Source organism: Micropterus salmoides, unplaced genomic scaffold (genome assembly GCF_014851395.1).
Source record: "Micropterus salmoides isolate LMB-PRFRI ecotype aquatic unplaced genomic scaffold, ASM1485139v1 Ms_hic_scaffold_15, whole genome shotgun sequence".
Lineage (NCBI taxonomy): Eukaryota > Metazoa > Chordata > Actinopteri > Centrarchiformes > Centrarchidae > Micropterus > Micropterus salmoides.
Genome location: NW_024040596.1, coordinates 2697270 through 2717525, shown reverse-complemented (window position 1 = coordinate 2717525; position 20256 = coordinate 2697270). Strand labels below are relative to the sequence as shown.

At 43.8% G+C, this 20256-nt stretch overlaps 1 pseudogene; it reads right to left on the bottom strand.

Moving 5' to 3' along the window:
* Positions 1-20256, bottom strand: part of LOC119903785 — a 236697-nt pseudogene that overhangs the window by 10307 nt on the left and 206134 nt on the right.

Below are 20256 nucleotides of genomic sequence, written 5' to 3'. Positions count from 1 at the left end.
ATCAAACTTCTCCAAACCTACAAACCAGTTTTATCAGGGTCCAACAATCAGGACTGTCTGATGGCCTGGGGCCAGAAAGTACTTACATAACGAGCACTGTCACTACGTCAGCTCTGCTCTCGACACAACGCTCTGCCCGTCTTATATACACTACAGCTTTCAGCATGTTCTACGCAGGACAGACACAGGCGGACTTGTTAACTTCATAAATGAAATGGTGGACAATCCTAAAACACGACACGAGCTGAGACGCAAAACAACGTAAAGAGAAAAACATACTGGGTCATTATTTTGTGTCTTTTCCCTGCCATTCCATGTTTTAGACGTCTGTTACGTTCGTTTCTAAACGCCGTTGCAAACGCCGCTCTATGCGCCTACACACCTGTGCCTTCTGTCCGGTATGGCGACTACAACGCCAGTGTGCGTCCGTTTACGCTGGTGCTGCAAACTCAAAAGGGATGAAAAAGGTGACGTAAACTTACTACTTCCAGAGAAAAACACATTATTGTTGGACCCTGATTTAAACCAACAACAACAGAATAAATAAAGTCAGTGTTTGCACACGTAACACGTAAAATGATCCAGTGCGTCTTCTTGTTACCTGGGAAGGTGGAGGGCGGGGAGGGCGTGGGCACGGCGATGGGAACGCCCACGCTGCCGCTGCCGCTGTTCTCCCTGCTGCTGCTGCGACTGCTGCTGCTGGGATGGCTGCCTCCGCTGCTGCCACTGCGCACAGACACACGGCCGTCAATGCATTGCCCAGACCCTGAAACCAAGTCCTAGCCCTCAAACGGACCTTCAGTCTTGTGGGGCCCCACAAAGCTGAAGGAAAAGTCATTTTATATTTTGATTCATCGTTTCGGTCATTTTTTGAAGACATTAAATATTCTCTGGTTGCAGTTTCTTTCCACATCAGTATAAACTGAATATCTCTGGGTTTGGGACTGTTGCTCGACTCTGACAAGAAAACAAAAATTTAGATACCATAAAACTTTAATGAATACTCCGGGTTTTTATTTGCTTTAATCACTGAACTCACCCAGACTATATCCGCAGCAGGCTTTTTATTCGTTTCTCAAAAAATCGCAAAGGCGGAAATGTTTATTTAAACCGATATGAATGTTATTTAATAAAACATTACACCTCATTCATGCGAGCGAGCACATCACAGCGCAGTCACCGCTGCCGTCTCGTCTCTTGTTTACGATGCCGGTAAATCTGAATGAATTATACGTTGGTGCTCATTGTTTCTGTAAAACAAAGTGAACCAACAATGGTTCAATTAAATCGATTAAAAAGAAAATTGTCAACTATTTTGATAATTGATTCATCGTTTAAGCAAAAATGTGAAACATTTGCTGGTTTCATCTTTTTTAAATGAGAGGATTTGCTGCTGTTATTTGTCATTTATGACAGTAGATGACGAGTCTGTGGGTTTATTATTTGCAGCGTGATCTAAGCAGCTTAGCTCAAGCGGGCGTCCCGGTTTTATAGATCCAGAGAACATCTATAAGACCTGCATTTATTTTTTAAAACGTGTAGCCACACCGGGACAGTGAAAGAGCTCAAATTAAAGTCTGTGTTTAAAGTTTTACAGTAATTAATTTAGAAAATACATCCTCGTTGTGTCTTTTGTTTAGTGTCTGTTTTTACTCTTAGTTATGAAACTTTCTGATGTCCAGCAACAACAACAACACATCTCATGGCAAACTTCACAGGTAAAGACACAAGCAGATACTGAAGACGGGAGAAAAGAGGAAGAAGCAGAAGGACAAACTGATGAAGACGATGACGGACAGACAGGAAGTCAGCCGCCTGTGGAGTAAAAGCAGCAGTGAGTCGAGTTAATGTCGGCACAGAAGCAAAGAAACCACGAAAAGCTGCAAACACAGAATCTGATTGGCTGAAGGCTCCGGACCAGGACGGGCAAAGGTGGTGACTGGATGGGAACGAAGTGTGTAGCAGAGCTGTGATTGGACAGCAAGGTGATGCTTTAAAATGTGCTTCTGCTTTTCTATAAATATTTTATACTGTTTTTTTTTTTTTTTTAATTAAAAATTTCAACATAGTACAACAAACAAACTAAATGCAGCATGACATTTAAAAACATTATGAGACTCCACAGTGGGAAAATATGTTTCCGTCTCATGCCGTCATTACAATAATCAACAACAACAAGACTAAACATACAAACGCTCTTTACTCTTTTACATTTATCAGCTGATGCAGAATTAGAAAGCTGTAATTTCCCATCCAGAACACCAGCACGTCCGTACAGTTACATAAAGATCAGAGGAGAGAAAATGAAGCTACAAACTGAAAATGAGTCAACGAATGAAGAGAAACTGGGTTAGTTGATGATGAAAGCAGAGCGTTAGACTCCGTGTTCGCTCAGCGGCGACGCTTCAACGCAGAAGCAACACGACTGTCGGCACATCTGTAGATTTAATTGAAGTCTGAAGGTTCAGGTCTGGATTCACCGACGTTTTCTCAACAGCCTTGAGAAGACGCTCAAGAGGACATTTTGGATGCTTATAAACTTTTCTAACATCTAGTTGTTCATCCTAATATCAGCAAACACAATAACAATTTAAGATTTTTAACCAGTCAGTGTTTTGTGTTCTGTAGCATCTCCTCATGAGTGTTTTTCTAAAGGGAGCTAAATAAGAAGATTGTAAGACGAAAATTTACTTTTGTGTGTGATGTGTTATGTTTAAAGAAACATTATGTAGTAATTTTATCTCAAACAACGGCTTTAAAATCATTTTGAAGCTACACTGACTCTCTGATTGGGTCTCATAGGTCTCGCAAAGCAGGAACACGATGCTGCTGACAGAGTTTTAGATTTGGTCTTTTTATTAAAATATTCCTGTCCCGTGCACCTGCTGTGCATGTCGCCACGTTTTCCGCCGCAGTAACAGTCCCAGCTCGTTATTGGTCCATGCAAAATAAAATGTGGTGCGGTTCTTCGTCCGCACGCCGCTGTGGACGGAGATCGTATCCGTTTTAAAACTAAAAACGGAGCAGTGTGGACGGGGCCTTAGTAATGCCCAATACTGTCTTTTTTAAAATCCACCAAATCTAGATGAACTCCGCAAGCGTCACTGCAGATAGAAGCACAGAGGAAACACAGGACAGCAGCACATTTCACACACTGAAGAAGCCAAAGCAGACGGAAGTGTGACACAACAAAGTTTAACAAAGAAGCCAGACGAAGGTGACAACTCACAAGCAAAGATTTTGGGGAAATGTAACAGCAAATTGCCGTGGTTATTATTTTTACTGCGATGTCACTTTAACTTTTCTGTCTTGTCCACAGAGATGCTTTAGAGCCGGGTCAAAATCTTATTAAAAGACATTTTGGGAAATATATTCAGCTTCTTGCCTCAACAGACCCAAAATATTTGCTCGTGTTCAGTCACTGTGCTAAATGTGATCAGATCAGCCTGAACATGAGACGCGCTGAGAGGAGGCATCTCTTCTGTAGCACTAGTTTATCTTCAACACATCCGTCAGTCTAGATTGGGATGAAGTGTGTCTGTGTCATTCCACATTGTCATTAACCTCGTCCTGCATTTAAGAGCGGCATAGATGCAGCCAGTCACTCCAAACATTTCTACATCTGTGGCCTCAAACCGGACGTAAGGATGTGTTGAATATCTGCCTTTTTGTAAAGAAACAACAGGGAGCAGAAACATTTTGTTATGTGCGGCTCCGTTAGAGCTCTGAAATCCCCTCCTGGCAGCCAATGTTTCCACGCCGACCCCGGCTACCTGTACGTTCGGGGTCGATGGTTGAGGGTGGCGGTGCGGGCCGGACTGGGAACCTGTCCGACCGCCATGTTACTTCTGGTGGGGCTGGAGACATAATCGTTGGGCACCACTGGGGGGCGCACCGGCTCCAGTGTCCTGTAGGGGGAGTTCTTCCTGCACATGCAAGAGGTAAAGGTGGACACAGGGTTAACGGGGCGGACATGTTTATTTCTGATGACCTGTCCAGGACGTCTAACAGAGTAGTATGTAGCTGCAGGACCGCAATCCTAGGACCGGATCTGCATTTCTAGGACTTTGATACTGCCAGTTAGCCTCACAGTCGACGTGCAGGCCGACAGGGTTAACCTCCTTCGTGTTGCTGTGCATTACCGCCAACGCTCCACTAGATGGCGCTGTCGCAAAAGAACTACAGTCCTAGAATTGCAGTCCCAGGATTGCAGGGGGTCCTGAAACGGCAGCCTCGTGTACTGAAGAGAGACCTGAAAACACCAGAACACCCTGCAGCAAAAGATTCATGTTACAGCGTGAGACGAGGCCAAATGTACTTTTGACTCGTTGAGTTTATTCTGCAGCGTCTCAGACTACACGACATCTTTCACCTGAGAGATTTACATATTTCTGTTTGTTTCTCGCTAGTCTGAAGTGGGCCGGGCTCAGTTGGAAGAAGGTGATGTCACATCTCGCCGTGCACCAATCAGAGTTTAGAAATCAGTCAGTCGAATGTGATCAACGCACACAGAGTATCTGAGATTATTTCTCAATAAACACCCAAGATCATGGTTTTCCAAACTTGATTTTGATCACTGACCTTTGCAAATTCCCTGTTTTTTTACGATTCTTGTTTACAAAGCCTAACCGGACGTTTTTTAATTTTCCCTAGTGGAATGTCTGACTCCGCCCCCACACAGCCACAAAAGCTTTAACCCTTCAGCGAGCTGGAGTTGAACTTTTCAGGCGGCGAGCGAGAAGTGAATTGCCTGTGTGTTATCTCACGGATCTTTGTGCCTCAGTGAATCCAGCTTTCCTTCTGTCCAACACTTTTTCTGACTATAATTTCTTTTGTTTTCACTGCAGTTTAACCCCGAGGAGCGTCTTGATCTTTTATTACGGTGTTTGAGCTGAGTTATATCGCCCTTACTAGATTTGAACTTGATTTTAGAGGCTATTAATTAAAGTTTCTTTGGGTAAAGAGCCACAGGGCGGCGCTGTAGCTCTCACAGCCCAGAGAGCAGACAGGGTATTCTAGTATTTTCTGTCAGCTCGGTGAAGCCAAAGTTATTATTAAAATAAACCTTGATGGCATCAATAATAAAACAGTAGTCCTGGATGTCAAGGTACCTCGGTACATAAACACAGCATCGTGAATAATATGTAGTTAGACATTATTTCTTCATTAAGTACGAGCTGTAAGAGAAACAGAGAAATCTGTTAAGGTCATGTTTAAAGGTCAGGATGTATTTTTAGAGAATCACAGCTCCTCCAGAAAAATAAGGACAACTGAGCATCATAAAACAAGAAAGAATAGAAACACAAGACAAACAGGAGTCAGTTTGATTCAGAGTCAGAGTGAAGATTTCTCCTAAAATCAACACCCACAGTGAAACACAGACATGTTGCATCTCTGAAATATAATTACTTAAATCGCACACCAAACACACCCGTTACACCTTCCTAGAGTAAAAACAGCACAATGTATGCAACACAATAACAGGAAGCAAACACGAACAGAACAGAGAGAGCGAGAAATTATGTGTGAGTGTGTTTCTGAGGTGGTGTTGTTGGTGTGTGTGTGTGCGAGTGAGTAATGACAGAAGGACTTGGCCTGTTGATTGCAGCATGATGCCAACCCACCTCCGTGTGTTTGTGCCTCGAGTCTGCGCGCACACACTTTGTGTTTGACAAACCAACAAACTGCAGGGACGCTTCTGTTCACTCTTTCCCTAGAAACTCAAATGAATCTATAAATTAGTGCCTTTTTTTTTTCTGTTTCAGTCACGTCTGGTCATTTGGGCACTTTAACAATCCTGCACACCAAAGTAAGATTCAGTGCACAGAAGCAGCCGGCTGATCAGCAGGTTACATACAGGAAACAGGAAGGAGCACACCTACAGGGGGCGTAGGTGGGGCTGGACCAGCTGGTGCACACACACACACACAGTTATATAATACTTAGTGTTGGAATAAGTTTTATGAGCATTTATTGGTGAGAGCTACAAATTGCAATGCTCACGGTGCATTCACGACTTGTGAAGTCATTCTTCCGAACATGGACGCTACAACGCAGCCGTGTTGGATTAGCATTATCAGAGCGGACAAACAATATTAAACACTGACCCTTCAATGCCTCAACACGGGAATACGTCAACATTTTGGGAAATACTTGTATTCCCCGTCTTGCAGAGTTAGATGAGATCGACCCCACTCTCATGTCTGTACTGTAAATATATAAAGCTCAAGGCAGCAGCCAGTTAGCTTAGCATAAAGACTGGAAACAGCTACCTCTAAAACTCACGGGCCACACGGCAAAAATACCATGTCGCAATTTATTTCAGGCAGGATCAGAGACAGCAATGACTCTGAAAAGACAGATCGTGGAGACATTTTTATCGTTCACGATCAAATATCCTAATATCGCCCACCTGATAAAGCGTCACTGCCGTTCCCCCCCCCCCCACACACTGTCCAATCAGATGACACCAGTGAAGGACGAACTGGAGGTGGCTGTTCCTGGATACACACAGCTCTGTAATTTGACCAACAGTTGTTACTATAGGTGATTTCACACTGACTCATTTCTCAGGATCATTGCGCTCATCTGCCGGCTCGCTGCGCTGTATGAAAGGTACAGACCGACCAACCCGCCGGCGCTCGTGTTGGTCGGTCTGATTTGGGCCTGATATTGCGATTCAATTTCAACTAAAGTTCAATATTCACTGCCGGTCTATTTTTTGACGGAAGCCGCGTCAAGCAGCACAGAGCAGATGAACCAGGCAGGAAGTCAGACACAGAATGGCGTAGAGAACCCGGTCAATTTTCAAAATAAGACACCCTGTGTAGGCTCCCAATCGAATATCAACAATAAAACAGACAAAAAATAAACAGTTGACCTACGTAGCCTGCTTAAAAAACGTTTTCAAGACCTTTTCATCGTATTTTAAGACTGCCGCGCCCCTTTGAGCTGTAACCATCTAAGTCAGAAACACACCTTTAAAAGGGTTTTATGTAAATTTTTACAACAAGAACTTTAGTAAATCATTTAATAACATCTCTCAGGAGGAGGCGGCTCGAGGCAGCACATCTGTCTAAATCTAAATCTACATCTGTCTGCTGCAGAGGATCCATCCACAACCTGGAGGAGGAGCTATGAGTATAATATTATAACATTATATTAAACGTATATTGTTAATATAATATTAAATTGTTAGTTTGATATTATATTCATTATAACTTCAAATAACAGTACAGTATATAGCTCCCCACTATTATAATAATAATTACAGTTAAAGCTGTTGATGTTTTTTATTCACTAACTTTGTGCAAGAAAAACTCTCTACATGGTAGTAGTTAGTCTCTAACTTTAATTTTAAGTAGCCTACTAATGCGTCAATAATCATAACTATTTATGCAGATAAATAGACAACCTAACCTAGCGTTTGCCAAACGCTGCTTAAATTTCCCCTGTTGGCTTCTGTTGCTTGCTTCACCTGCTGACGGTGCATCTTGTTTTTGAATAACGGGGCCACAGAGCTCAGTCCAACAATGTTTTGAACAATTAGCATTGGTTACACAGAAGAATCGCACAGCCACTAAAGTTACGTCCTGCCTGTCAAGTGTTTTTGGCTATGCAATATAAATAAATACGTGCACCCGCACTTTTAGCAGACAAACTTTTTGGGCAAAAAGGATTTTCACATTCACAAAAATATCTACAAAATTTAATACCTTGTTAAATGGCGATTAAGACTTTTTAATGGCCTTAATTTTTGCATAACTTATTTATTACCTTTTAAGGCTTTTTAAGACCCTGTTAAACTTGATAGAAGCACAAACAAATCAACAAATCCTGAACAAGTCAGCAAAATCAGGCAGGCAAAAGGCTCTTATTCTGAAATTCTCCATGTGGGCCGCATAATTAATCTACATTTTAATGACTTCTTCACGATTAGCTAATCGTGTTCTTTCAAATCGCAGTTTTGATTTTAAAACAATTACTCGTTCTTTACTCGCACAGTGTGCTCGCTCTTCAGCCTGTGGATTCACTAAATGGACCTTTGTGAAAACAGCCACAAGATCCAAGAAGAAGAAAACTACAGGCGAGGAAAAGAAGGTCAAACGCAATAACACTCCATACGTGTCTGGAGTATCAGAGAAACTCAGGAGGATTTTCAACAAACACAACATCCCTGTGTTTTTTAAACCCAAGAACACACTAAGACAGATGCTGGTCCACCCCAAAGACCGCACACCCAAACACAAGAAAAGCAATCTAGTGTATGCGGTCCAATGCAGTGAGGAATGCACAGACCTGTATATTGGGGAGACTAAACAACCACGACACAAACGCATGGCTCAACACAGAAGGGCCAACTCCTCAGGTCAAGACTCTGCAGTCTACTTACATCTGAAGGACAGAGGACACTCGTTTGAGGACCACCAGGTGCACATTTTAGACAGAGAAGATGGATGGTTTGAAAGAGGTGTCAAGGAAGCATCTACACCAGGGTTGAGAAGCCGTCATTGAACAGGGGAGGGGGTCTACGCCACCACTTATCCCCCACTTACAATGCTGTCCTTTCATCACTTCCCAGGAAACTCAACAAACGTAACCTATTGGCCTCAGGTGAAGATACCAACGATGGTCGTTCAGTCTTGGCCTCAGGTGAAGATACCAACGATGGTCGTTCAGTCTTGGCCTCAGGTGAAGATACCAACGATGGTCGTTCAGTCTTGGCCTCAGGTCAAGATACCAACGACGGTCGTTCAGTCTTGGCCACAGGTAGTCTTAACGACCGTAACGACTGTCGTCACAGCAACAAGGAACACTAACGAACCAGCGGTATCGATGACCCGGGATAACGACCCCACTGAGGTTAAATAGCTGAGTTTCCCTGCCAGTCAGTCAGAACTGAAGAAGTCCTTTGGATGAGGGACGAAACGTCTTCCAGTATCTTCAACCAAGTCCAGTTGCCCTTGACTTTAACCTTCGTTGGAGAACTATGACCTGGATGACTGAGAACCTCCACAGACTCTTTAGCGGTATTTGTGATTGAAATGGTCGCGCTGTAGAGCCCTGCTAAATATATGTATATATATATATAATCTTGCACTCACACAAATGCAACCACGTGAAATTTCTCTTAATGTTAATCAGTGAGCTATAGAGGTGCTGGTAGGCGGGTTTTGTTCCCTTCAGTCAGAGCCAGTTTTCGGTCTATATGCTAAGCTAACTGGCTGTTGGCTGTCCAGACATCCTGAACATCTAACCTTCTGCAAGTCTATTTCCCAAAACATCATTGTGACCCTCACACTGTTCGGATGCTGCAGAAGCAGAGGGAGGGAGGAAGACAGAGATGCAGTGACGGTAGAGACGGACGCAAGCGAACGTGAAACGGTTAAAAGGAGGTGAAGGACGAGAGGGAGGAGCGTTAACCAGAAAGAGAGAGGGAGAGGGAGTGAACTGGAGGGAAGGAAGGGGAGCTACAGCTGTGTGACCTAGATGTTTGAAGGGAGAGAACACATGACGTCGCTCCTCTCAGCGCTGCGTTCCTGTGTGTGATGTCATCCCCCTCCGCCGGGTCTAATCTGTAATAAGCTCGCCGCAGGATGCTCCGTCCTCACACGAGAGACACACACACACACACACACACACACCACTTGTTTCCACTTTGTGCTTCTGTGAAGGTGGATCTGTGCCAAGTTTTCCTTTTCCGGGCAACAGTGAACACAACACGACACATTCTTCAGACGTCTTTCACACGTTCAAGACACAGAAATACCAAACACAGCCGGGCGGGTGGATGTCAGAGAGAGGGAGTGTGTGTGTGTTGGGCTGGGTACGTACCCGAAGATGCCTTTGCCTGCTCTTGGAGGGCTGGGCGGTTTCTGGGTGGGGGGGTTGGACCGGGACAGACCCCCTCCTAGTTTCATGTTCTGCTGGCCGTTCACCTGCAGACGCAAGAAGTCAAAGGTGAGTCTTCGGCTCGGCCCTGCATTTCAGTTCTTCGTTCAAACTAACTTTTTAAATGATTAGAAATGCTAAAAAAATAGGACTAGGGTGGGGTATCGTTATCGATTCTGATTCTACTTCACCACAGATCTTGTCGGCGCGAGAAGCAGAATCAAAACGCGCGGGTCTTAACGAATCTACGGAAATTTAACGCCGATTCCAACTTGGAAGCAGTTCTTGATACCCAACCCTACCCCGACAGACCGATGGTGGCGTCTACGTGTAGGCTGCATACCGATCTGGTCACTGATACCCAGTAAATAAGAGGCCGACGGCGCTAAAAGACAAAGCCTGACCAACTGGACCACAAAGAAGACATCTGTTTTCCTTTGTTTGTCACAAGCATTTCTTATTAAGGCTACTCTCCCTCCTCAGCTGCATGTATGAGATGCGTTGTCCTTGTATTATTGTACAGGTGTGTTGTGCATCCTTACCTTGAACCTCAACAACCACTTAGCACGTCAATGAACGCGATGGGAACAGGAGAAAGAAGAGAGGAGAAAAGTATTGTAGAGGTTAGCGTCAGTGAAACAGGCCAGTGCAGACAGTAAAACAGAGGGCAGAAATAAGATGAAGACGGGCTGAAACAGAGGCAGGCAGAAAGAGATACAGACTTTGAGTCAGGGGGAAAAGAGGTCGTGCAGGACGTGGAGAAAAAAAAGTCACGTTGCACTTAGATAGATCGTTTTGAAAACACAACGCCTAAATATTTAAAGCCACTCGTCATACATGTGGCCATTTTACACTGCAGCAAATGCATACTCTACATCAGGGGGTTTCAAAGTCTGAGACTGTTTATTTGGTTAGTTTCACTTTCAATCCTAGATGCCTAAAAGATCATGATTATGTTATTTGCAGCCGTAGACTCTCAGCAATACCGCTGTTTGTACTACAGCAGATCCATAAAGGTATTTTTTCTTGTTTCTGAATCTGAGAAAGTTGGAAGCAGAAACAGTCAGCTGTGCACACAAACATGCAAGTTTGGATCCTTTAGCTCTTGTTCTTATTATTCTTAGTGTTGAAATCTGTTTACGGCTGCGTTTCTATCTTTTGCTTTCTGTTTGCTCTGGATGTGCCACACCTGCCACAGAACTACTTGCTCTAGTGATGTTTAACAATCCCTTCTGGTATATGTGGACGTGGCTGCCTGCATCTGAACAATAGTTTCTCGAGGCCTTTAGTGATTTTTTACTGTCCCCGTTTTCATCCTGACCACATCGTCGTCGTTTTAATTATCACTATTCCCACCTTGACTCCATGTCCAATGTCATCCAGCACATTGTAGTCGATGGGCTTCCTGATGTAGCGCACCGGTCTCTCCGGATTGGGCGGAGCAACAATTTTATGTGAGCGGGTCGTGTTCTTATTGGTGGTCAAGATGCCGATCTCCCGCCTCGCCACCTTCTCTTTGTGAATGTCAACGGTCTGGAAGGAGAGAGAGGAAGAGAGGACTTTATGTGCCAGGTTTAAATAAAATACACCGGACTATCAAATCACTATCACACTTGTGTACAGCCAAGCTGCTATGGTAACTAAAAAACAAACATTTGAACTTGGCGCTAGAGGAAAAGTTAGAGGACCATCAATAGGTGCGTTCGAGATGACTGCGGCTGATTTTCACCGCCTTGATAGTCAAGTTGGACACATCTGTGATCTTACTGTGAGCTGAGATCAATGACTGGAAAAATGGCGCGAGATCAGGAAAAACTTTGTGCAGCCGGGAAAAAGCGACGGCGGCCACCGGACTCGGCGCCTTCAGCCGCCTTGCTCCGGCGAGCTTTTAATGCCATGTGACATGGTGACGTTTTGCAGCGGCGGCGAAAGTTGGACACACTTTCTAACCATCCTTCATTTTTTTTTAAGTGTATCATGTTAATGCAACTATAACGTGAGTAGGATTCATCCTCTGGGGAACATGAAGCTCTGTGCAACATCTGAAGGCGCTCCAGCGTTTCCCACGCATTATTTGTGCCGGCCCCGCCACACTATCAACGCTGACCGCCACATCTTGAGTTTTAATTTAAAATGGCTAAAATCGTATTTGATAACAGAGCTGTGCGCAGCAAGTAGCCTAGCTAATAAGGACAGCGATGACAATGTTAGAAAGGTGATGGTGACGACTGGCGTTCTATTCACTGAGCCAGAAACGAGGTTTGATAAAACAACTGTCTTTAGGATCATAACTTCAACACGTTTCTTTGCAACATAAAATATAATTAAAAGGAGGGAATCTGTTCAGTGCGACGTCTGCGTTGGGGAATGACTGACGAGGGTCTTTAAGAGGAATGAAGACATTATGCTTCAAACAGGCAGCCTAATGAACACTTTCTGTGTTTGTTATAACTGCCCCACAGTTCGCAGTGACACCGCTCGGATTCCCTCTTGTCCTTCCTGATAAAAGCTTGTTGTGCCATTTAAGTCAACAGTACTTTCTCACAGGGCTGCAACAACTATTATTTTCACTAGTGCTGATGAATCCATTACTGATTCGACAACAACGCTGTCTCGGTTTCTTTGTCTGAACGACAATGTATTCAGCGTGATAACAGAGAGCTCATCTTCACATTTCACACTGTAGATATTTTTGGTGTAATGCATATTAATAAAGGATGAAAAACTGTTCTTAGTGTTAATTATCCACTCAAGTGGGATGAGAAAGGTCACAGTCCTGAAACATCACGAGGGAACCAGAGCTTTCATTCAAAACTGTGAATTTCCACTCTGAAGATTTTTGAGACTTCAAAACATGTCCTGTTCTTACTGTTTAGCTTCGACAGACTGAAACACAATTTATTCAGGATGAAACTGCTTTATTCAGTATTTTAATGTTTTAACAGCCGGGTCCGTTTGTTTTGGAGAGGAGACGACCTCGGTGGTTATTCGGTTCTCGGTACGGTCAACAGCGAAGGAATCCTGAACTAAAACCAAACTGAGCCGCTAAACTGAGCTAACGTTAGCAGCGGCAGCAGCTCAGCTAGCTCGGTTATTTCAGACCAGTCGGTAGTCTGGAGCTAGCCTCAGCTCGATACCATAAAAAAGTACCAGGTACAAGGATTTACAAGAAGAAGCCACAAAAGGCGAGCAGAGTCGAGCCGAGCTGGTACCGTGTGGGGGAAGACACAGCATCTGGTCTGGTCTATATGTTTGGACATCTCGCACATTAGTTTGACGCGTCTGATTTCCTCTTCATCTTCCTTGACTACTTTGCTGGCTGATTGCTACAGTGTGAAAGGCAGAGTGGATTATAAAAGATGATCTGAGTGCCACTCTTTCATGAGACGCAGCCTCACAGCACCAAACACTTGCCTACATAACAGATGTGACTGTGTCTCACTGAACAGAGAGCGGTAATTATGACGTGCAACCACAGACAATAACAGAGAGAGAAGCGTCTCATTACTTCTGCATGCAGAGCGTACTGATTATTCAGAGGTCGGAGGGGGAGAATAAACCCTCTGTACTACTGAAAACTACATTTGTATGCCTATGAAGTACACAGCTACTCTGTGAAGCGACTGTGGTGGAGTGTAGTGTTCAATGAATGTCGACCTTCCAGAGCGCACAGGGACGGATTGTTGAGAGCAGAATCTGATTGGTTCAAAATGAACCGCTTCATCCCTAAATACTGCGGTCTGTGGAAAACCGGGTCTTGGTACCCATCTCTAAATAAATAAAGTGATCTTTCTTATTCGTCTTGCTTCAGGAAGTCTTAAGCGATGTTTTATTGCGCATTTTCCTATTATGATGAAAATATGATTCACCTGTCATCATCAATCTCAAGTGCTCAAGAGCCTGAAAAGCTGGAGGGACCTGAGAGAGCAGGATTACACACTCAGATCTGATTCTACTCCAACAAATCTGTTCCTGTTTGCTCTGGAACGGTCGACTTGCAGACGGAGTAGTGCCCAGAATTTGTGTTGTGCTCGCTCAGATCTACAGTGCGAGATGTGTGGGTGCAGAGTGTTGCGTAAGCCCGGTCAGAGCACCGGTGACGTTTCACACCTACAGGTGGTTGTTATTGGTCTGACACAGCCGACAATCAGCTGCATGTCAGTGCACTTAGTAAACTGTTTGGAGATAAGATTTCACCGGTTCTTCTCTCTCAACAGGAAATGTTCTGAACTGTATTTAACCGCCGCCAAGCAAAAGTACTTCTTAAACGACGCATCGGCTGGCTGTAGCATCATATTTTCTGTGTGTTATCAACCTGAATATCTAATTATTTATTCCTTTAACTAGATGTTTGTAAAAAGAGGGGGTGGTTAACCAAGAAAAGAATCGAATCTTTCAGGTAGTGCAGTGAAACGTGATAATAATAATAAGTGTGTATGTGGGATCAGTGTAGTGATGATGATGATGATGCACGTGACTCCAGGTTTATACTTCTTGGTTCCTCCATAATAAGTAAGTGTGGATCCTAAATGAACCAGTCCAGACCAGGTTCCTCCTCCAGCAGGAACATCACACACTGGTATTAACAAGAAGTGTTACAGTCCACTTCAATCCTCCCACAGAGAAAGAAAGAAATAAAACTGCACATGTATCTGACTCTTGTGTGAGCAGGATGCCGAGCGTGAAACGAAGGACGCGCGTTTCTGCAGTTTTATTACTGCTTCTCTATCCTTTTTAATGCATGAAGCAGCGAGGAGAGCGGCGTCCACACGGCGGTCAACATAAATGAGCCTGCATGCATACACGATTACATACTGTGTGCTTTCACCCATGAGCCCTCTCGCTGTGAATAACAGAGCTGCGTCCCTGAATTCACGGCCTACGTGCTGTACTTAATGCACGCTGACACACGGAGCTCAGCTTCTTCAGCCTCAGCGTGCCGGCAGACACCTGGTGATCAGTGCCACGTGGGTGGGTGAAGTCCTGATCCTAAAAGCCTAAACAACACGAGAACTTCTGATGGTACGGGGGTCGTCTTGTGTTGCCACCAGACCTGTGAGATGTGGTTGACGGAGCTCTCCATGCGGCGGAGCTGCGAGGCCTGGATGTCGAGCATCTGCAGCACGTTGTTGGCCAGCGTGTTGATGAGGTAGGCGACGCTGGCCAGGGACTGGGTGGTGTAGCTCTTCGTCTCCTCCAGCGCCTGCTGCTTGTCTGCCGACTGCAGGGAGAGAGGAGACAGATTCAGGAGAGGGGTCGCACAGAGACGCCATTTTTCTCTCAGAAAACAGAAATATCAAAACAGTAGTGGCAGAACTCTCAATCAGTACAGGGGAAGAGACACAGTTAACATATTATAACGAGCAAAATCAACATGCTGCTTGTTTTCTTCTTGTTTCCCAACATCAGGAGCCTCCTCCTCCTCCTCCTCCTCCTCCTCCTCCTCCTCCACACGGCAGTCGACACTTTCGCCAGCCATTTATTGGATTATATTTATCTCAGGTCATTCCTTTTGTGTACTTTTGTATTGTGAAAGACTGAGTTGCAGCACCAGCAAATGTCAGAAAAACACCTGCAGGAAATGAAATGATCAAGTCTGGGACAACAATTCAATGCGGTGCTGTTGTTTATTTTGCCTTTCACATTGCCTTAGTTTCTGGCACTGTCAAAATACAACAGAATGTTATTTATATAACATATTTAAATATATAATATTTAAATGCCATTATTTTCTCTAAAATATTGCAATTGCGATGTGATTTGCCACGGGGAATGTACCAAACAAAGATGCTTTCTTAAGTCTGTAGACTACGATGTGTGGGCCAGGGCATCTCTGCAGCACGAGTATTTTTACACACATACCACCTTTAACAAACATTGCACCTCCTGCAATTTGAAAATTGCCGCCAGGCCATGTTGTAATTTTGATAAAATGTTGATTAATTGTTCAGCCCTAATCTGCAGGAAGTTAAACAATAAAGAAACGTTTTGGGAGAAAATTTTGGTGGCTGTTAAATCAATAGTTCAATATGGTGCAGTTTTATATTTTGCCTTACATTAAAACAAAATAAATTGCTGGCACAATAAACTTTCAAAACAGCACAATAATTACATTTACTCAACTGGAAGACTATTTTAGCCAAAGTGACTTACATTTGAGGAACAACATACAAGCCTCAATAAAGTATGAAATCTACGAGCGACATCAGACACTAGTAAGAGCTCAGTACGGTATCAATCAGTGTTTCCCATTAATTAACAAGAGTCTAATTTGTTCCACCATAGTTTCAAAATGAACCGAAAATATTTTTACACATCTCACAATAGACCTCCGTTGTGTTTTGTGGGCGCTGCTGTGAGCTCGCACACTAACAGACACGTCTGTGAGAAGGAGGTTAAGTTAGCTGCACCTGAATTTGGAGTGCACACGTATTCAAGCCTTTACGGTAAGCGGCCCAGAGCGAGCTGACAGGCAGGTTAGAGACTTTATCCTGTCAGGTTGTCTCTTTAGTATGATGAGAGGCTGTGAAGACCAGAACCACATAAAACATGAATGAATTTAGCGCGAGGAGGAAACACATGTGACAACGTCCGGTTTTCAAAATAAGGCGTCTGTACAGGATGGAAATAAGAAAACAAAACAACAGTAATAAAATGTTAGGGAAATGACTTACTTATTCTATTTTCTATTCTTTGATTTAGCGTTGCTGGAAAAACATTAAATACATTTGTTAACTTTTGCTGTTTCATTTACAGCTCTACAGTGGGTTTATGACCAAATAGTTTATTAGAGCACAACACTGTTTACAAGAGTGCACCGTTCTTCATAGATAGCCTCTTAATTTTGCACCAAATTAATGTAATTTTCTTCCATTCCACCCACCACAGTCTCTTAAAATCCTTCGTGAAACACTGAATCAATCCATTATTTACAGTATTATTCTTCATCGAAGTGTAACGAACCAACTAATTAACCCTAATGAAATCATTCCACCTCTTTAACGTCTTGACACGTGAGGGCGATGAAGATGACGTGGTCGAGGTGTCAGTGTGAAGCTGATGGATACGGATACAGAACAGTAACCGAACCAGCAGCAGCTGCAGCAGCGACGCGCTGTGTGAAACACGTCTGAGCGGCGTCAGGCGGAGCTTCGACCCGTGATCGACCTCAGATTCCTATGATTTGTGCTGAGCTGTCGCATTCAGCATTTCACCAAGAGAGACTAACTGTGTGTGTTTGCAAGTGTCAGTGTGCATCAACATGTGTGTAACCACGTGTACTCGTATTAATGTGTGTGTGTGTTTCTGTACAGCAGGCCTGTACAGAAACACACACTGACTGTTAGTGTGTGTGTGTGTGCTGGAGCGTGAGATGAGATGTAGGTCAGTACTAACTCATTCATGCCCGAGGTTTAACAGAAACACACTGACACAAATGTGTGTCTCTCTCCAACACACGCACACACGCAGAGTTGGTGTCATCGCCCCTAAACTAACGCTGTGTTCCCACCACATGAACTTTACTCGAGAACCAGGAACCTTTGGAGGAACTCACTGGGTTTCCACCACAGGGACCAGGATCTAAATTAAGTTCCAGGCTCGTAATTTTGCCCCTAAAAAAGTCCCTGCTCGGTGGAGCTAAGTCGAGCGTTTCAGGTGTTTTGTTGTTACTTTTCCACCGTCGAACCAATAAATCATGGTCAACACCCAGACAGCCACACGCGTCTCTGCGATGTCGCCTGAGATCGTACGTCTGCGTTATATTTACAGCTCGGAAACAGCAGCCGGTGTGCGGCGAGTGAAGTCCGGCTCCTCTTCTCCAAAACAAACTGATTACAGCAGGTAATCAAGCTCGTTAAACATCACGTTCCTCCGACGCTCAGACGGAGACAGACGCGATGCTGCTGCTGATCTGCAGCTCTTGTTGGCTGGAAATATTTTAAAGACCAACAAACTGTTTATATGTTTGTGTTGGGAGTTCTTTGAAGAACCTGATGGCTTTTTCCAGTTTGTCATTAAATTTGTTGTGAACTTGAATTGTGCGTTTCACACACAAAAACAAGAAGCTTTTTTTTTAATGGTCAAACATTTTGTTTTGTTGTTATAATCCAATCAAATCTGATGTTCATATCTACATTTTGCTCATGGATAGTGACGTTTCTAAATAACGATGCCTGTCCGTTGCTCTGTGCGGCGTACGTCAGTTCTTTAGATCGCGATGGAAACACACAACGATGGGCTGAAGGACCGTTTAGTGCCGGGTACTATTGGTGGAAATGCGGCTTTAGCTACACTAGAGCCTGAGCGATACGGGTTTTTGAGACAGACACAGATATTTGAGAATTTTAAAATCCGATATTTCGTGGCTTAACAATAAACATAAATAGAGGTCGTAATAAGCTGCTACATAATCGTCCTGACGAGGAACCACATATCTTTTCAGGCCAGTCTTACCCTCTGCTGCACCTCTGTGCATATTCAATGAGCTGCAAAACCTGGAAGCTACAAACTCAGGCGCCATCGTTGGGTTCTAATAATACATCCAGGAGCACACCTCCACTTCTATTCTCCTTCGCCTTCGTCTGTTCCCTCCAGTCTCTTCATCACATCATCCTTATTATATATCTCTCGTTTTCTCTCCGTCTTTCCCATCAGCCATCTGAGGTCCTGTTAGCGGTGACCTAGTTGTAGGGCGGCCTCCTCTGGCCTGAGGACAGGGCAGATCATCACACACACATTACTGCTGCAGCTTTTTTCTAATTCCTACTAAATAAATGAGCCTCATGTTCATGAATCAGATCAGACCTACATGGGATCATATGCACGCTCTGATTCCTCTGACCTCTTTTCTCAATGCAGAGTTTCCCGCTCCGCTGTTATTTGTTTCTGGATTACAGTGACAACATCGACATGGACAGACCTTACACCTGCCTCAAGGTGTGGAGGCACATTTTCCCGTAATTACCATATTTTAACAAATACACAGGGTCCTGTCCTAAAAGCAGCTCCTCTACATCCACTCTAATGTTCAGTTTGACAAAACAACTATATTTCATTAAAGCTGAACGCAAAGTAAAATCTGTCTTTGATATAAACCAGCATACGTACGCTTGAAAAAATTCTAATTGTCAAGAAGAAGAAATGTACGTTTTATTTATTTTTCTGCCACTGATCATGAATAACTTGATCATATCTGTGTGGAAACTAAAAAGCAGCTGTAATATCATTCAATTCAAAGGGAGCAGGTGTTGTTAGCCGTTAACCCGAGTTCAAGGTTAACGTTCAGAACTACTACAGTCTGATCAGCTGCGATCACGACAGCTGGACCCATGAAAGAAGGACGGCTAACGCCAGCTACCATTGTACTTTGTATTTCCCAACGATGTTTAATCTTTTAATCTTAACGCCACTTGGCCTTTATACTAAAACGGTTTCAGAGCGGCGATCTCGCAGAATCTCGCGTGATCAAACGTGACTTCAGACAGAAACAAACAAAAGCAGAGAATCAAACTGTGGATGAACTCGAGGCTGAGAAGAGGGAATCAGCAGGTTTCTAGCCGGATATCCTCTAGTGTGCGGCCAAATAAAGAGAATTCAAATATCAGTTTAAGTTTATGTCAGAAATTCTGCTCAGACTCTGAATAACAAACATTTCTGGAACACTGATCATAAAGCGCGTTGAGCCGAGGTCGAGCAGGGTGGCGAGTTATCACCAGCCCCCCAGGCAAACTGAGTCTGTGGCGCGTTCACATGCCGGTGAGAAGCTCGGACATCTGAGCGTTGCGTTCATGGACAGTATGCTGTTGAAACTTCCTCGTAATTTCTTCTCCTTAAAAGAAAAGCTTGGAGGTCAGGAATGAACCTCGGGACTCGAGCTAACGTGGACTTTCCAAAAAGGTCGTTTCAGATGAATCTTTGTCAAAACACAACCATGTAAAAATAAAAATAACTATCCAAACCATTTATCTGATTTAATCCGCCATGCATGTCTGTGTGTGCGTTAGAGTTTAAGTTACTTTGAATCAGATCCAACAAGACCCGACTGTGAACGGCTCATGTAAAACACACACAGGTCTGTTTGTACCTTCTGTCAGAGGAGTTCAGCAGTCTGCTTTTACCTTACAAGGACAGGTCCCTCACTGTGTCCGTCTGCGCTTGTGTTTAAGATTAAATGCTTAAAACAGAGCTGGGCTGCACTGAATCTATGAGTTTTAAACACCTGTTCTCTTATGTTGGTCTTCTTTTGCACATCACCGCCATTATTACCTTTGTTCTAGGATGTCAAGAGAACCGATACTTCAGGACCAAGTCGACGCCAAACAATAAAAACAATTCTACCGTTGGTGTAACGATTCTCCAAATCCA